The 3,531-nt window shown below is 47.3% G+C and overlaps 1 pseudogene; it reads right to left on the reverse strand.

Moving 5' to 3' along the window:
• Positions 1 to 352: 352 nt before the first annotated feature.
• On the reverse strand, positions 353 to 2,216 carry LOC127190075 (transketolase-like protein 2; annotated as a pseudogene).
• Positions 2,217 to 3,531: the final 1,315 nt, after the last annotated feature.

Consider the following 3,531-nt stretch of genomic DNA (forward strand, 5'->3'; position numbering starts at 1 on the left):
TTAACTTACAAAAAGCATACACATTGGATAAGCAGTTATATCTGCATTATCCCCATCCCAGTTGGTTATCACAATTTTTTTTAGCTAGGTGTTCTTGTTGTCTATTTTGAAACTTAAAGATGTACAATTCACCTTAGCAACTAAAAAGCAAGAGTGACATTTGTCAGTTTAACAGAATGTTAGCGCAGTTTTTCCATCCTTATCATTAGAAATAAAGGTATCCAGCAGCGACGCCCTAAGAACAGCATAACTATATAAGAGATGATTTCTATAACAAGCATAAATGTAACACAAAGATATCAGTGTGTAAGACCAGAGCCAACAACCTTGATGTATGAACAAATGGGCTACTTCATTTCATTAAGACTTCCTTCACAGCTGCTATGATGTGTCTGGCACTGATTCCACACAGCTCCAGCAGCTCACTAGGTTGCCCACTTCGAGGCACTCCCCTTACTGCAAGCTGATGATGCCAAGCTCTCTGGAGACGGCCGAACACACGGCTTCGCCAATGCCACCTTCTGGGTAGTGATCTTCCACTGTGACGATCCGGCCACCTGTGGCTTTGGCACTTCGGATGATGGTGGCAGCATCCAGGGGTTTGATAGTGAAGGGGTCAATGACACAAACAGAAATCCCTTGTTGGGAAAGCTCGTCAGCAGCTACTAACGCCTCATGTAGTGTGACTCCTGCTCCAATAACTGTCACCTTGTCAGCTGCACTGCGGCGGATCACCTTGGCCTGTCCAATCACAAAGTTCTCCTGTGAAGTATAAATCACTGCAGTTTGGGGCCGGCTGGTGCGGATGAAGCACAGTCCCTTGGTGACGGCTGCCAGATAAACAGCGTGCTCTGTAGCGACAGCACTGCTTGTGCAGTGCAGTGAGGAAAGCTTCTGAACAGGGTTAGGTCCTCCAACGCCATCCGGGGAGGCCCATCTTCTCCAACAGACACCCCACAGTGGGAACCAATAAAGTTCATGCTGGTCTGAGAGACGGCTCCCATTCAGATCTGATCAAAGGCTCTGGTCAGGAAGGCAGCAAAGATACTAACAAAAACAATAGTCTGTCCTTGTGTGGCACACCCCAGGGCCACACTTACCATGTTTTGTTCAGCAATAAAGTACTCTATGAAACGCTCAGCATGTTCTTTCTTGAATATCTCTGTTAAAGTCAATTTTTTTTGTGCCACCATCTAGAACAATAACTCTTTTGTTAGAGTGGCCCAATTTAGCCAGAGCCAAGCCATGTGCTTCCTGGGTAGCTACCATGTCGCCCAGTTTATTTGCAGGCAGAGAGGTCATTTCTGTGTTGGCGATCTGGGGTGAGTCTTCAACAGGGGGCTTTGGCGTGAGATTTCTGTTTGTCTGTATCTGACTCTCAATGAATCTGACGGTTCCATCAGCTCTGACTTTGGGCATAGGCTTTCCATGCCAATTTTCTGCATCCTCAACTTTAGGAATACCCCTACCCTTAAAGGTCTTGGCAATCAGGGCAGTAGGTTTGCTCTTGACTTGAGTGGCTTTCCAGAAGGCCTGGCAGAGGGCTTCCACATCGTGACCGTCCACGACGTAGGTATTCCACCCAAACGCTTGGCAGCGCTGCTCACAGGCGTCTGTGCAGCGCTCTAGCGGCGCAGTGCCACTCTGTCCCAAGCAGTTCATGTCAAAGATTGCCACGAGGTTATCCAAGTTGTAGTGGGAAGCAAAGGCCAGGGCCCCCCGGACAGAGCCTTCGAAGGACTCACAATCCCCCATGAGGCAGAACACACGGTAGCTGGCCTTGTCAAAGTACTTGCCAGTATAAGCCATTCCACAGGCCGCACCCAGTCCTTGCCCAAGGGACCCTGTGGCCACATCAACAAACGACAGCCGCGGGGTGGGATGACCCTCCGGGTCGCAGTGTATTTTGCACAAGTTTAACAGGTCGGATTCACAGATACTGCCCACCTCCACCCAAACCGCATAGAGGATTGGCACCGAGTGGCCCTTGGAGAGGACAAAGCGGTCATTGTCAGGGTGTTCCGGGTCTGTTTGTTTGTACCTCATGGTGTGGAAGAAGAGCACGGCCATGATCTCCGCAGCACTACAGCACGACGTGGGATGCCCCGAGGTACAGGCGCACTTGGCCCTGCATGAGTGGATTCGCAGGCGACTGCCATATCCTGAAGCACCTGTAAAGTCTTAGAGTCCAGAGTGGCGTCTTTGACCAAGGCCATGGCTTTAGGCTGGTGGGAAGCCACGTCAGCATCCTCGGCGTCCTTTAACAGCCTGTTCTTCGACTGTTGAGGAAAGAGTGTGCTTGCGCAGCGCCTGTTTGGCGGCCGTTGAGTAACGTCTGCGCTAGCACAGTGCCTGTTTGACCGTTGGAAAGTCTGCGCATGCGCATCCACAGGGCTGCTGTTGTCTGCTGCTGCGCATGTTCAATGGCTTTGAAAGTTGCACGCCTGTTTGGCGACCGTTGAGGTAAGTTTGTGCATGCACAGCCACAGGTTGTTGTTTTGTGCAGTGATACAACATCCCAGGCCCGGATTTTTTTTTTCTTTTTTTTCCGAGACAGGGTTTCTCTGTGTTAGCCTTGGATGTCCTGGACTCGCTTTGTAGACCAGGCTGGCCTCAGACTCAGTGATCCACCTGCCTCTGCCTCCCGAGTGCTGGGATTAAAGGCGTGTGCCACCATGCCTGGATTTTTAATGTTCATTTTTTCACTTTCAGGCTCAATATTATTAAAAATAATTAAGCATCATTTTACATCTCCTTAAGGCAGAAATTCAAAATGGGATAGATGTTCTTATATCCACGTATCATGCCTCAGAAAAAATATTTTAGGTAGTATTGTGCTCTTTTACCTACTAACACTTCAATTTTTGAAAGTTCTTCAACTTGGATTTTACTGATGGGTGTTTTTGTCTGCTTGTGTGTCTGTCCACCACTTCCATGAGAGGCCTTCGGTCCCTTGGAACTTAAGTTACAGATGGTTGTGACCTGCAGGATGAGTATTGGGAGATCAAATCCGGGTGCTCTGGAAGAGCAGCCTGTGCTCTTAATCGCTCAGCCATCTCTCCAGCCCCGAGTGCCTCAATTTTTTAAACATATATATTTATTACACATGAATGAAACAAACTACATACATCAGGGAGAACCATGAGACCATCATGAGTTATATAAATGTTACATTCACAGTGATTTGGCTATTTGTGTTTGTCAAACTTGAAATAAGCATCTTTCCTATCTTGTTAGGTCTAAATTTCTGAATGAAATTCAATATCCATCATAGCTCGTCTCTATTAACTTAAATCCTTTATCTTGATCTAAAAAGATCTTATCCCTTAACCAACTAAACTTGATTGTAAAACTAAACTATCTGGTCTTCAACCCCTCTCAGAGACTTGAGGAGGAATGAACCTTAAATGCCTGAGTGAACTGGTAGTGTGGGTTAGCAGCTTCCAAAATGAAAAACTGACTGAGACAGTTTACTGCCTGAACAGTCACCCAACACTCTCTATAATGTTGGAGCCTTATCTTTGGCCTTCT

This window comes from Acomys russatus, chromosome 5, assembly GCF_903995435.1.
Source record: "Acomys russatus chromosome 5, mAcoRus1.1, whole genome shotgun sequence".
NCBI lineage: Eukaryota > Metazoa > Chordata > Mammalia > Rodentia > Muridae > Acomys > Acomys russatus.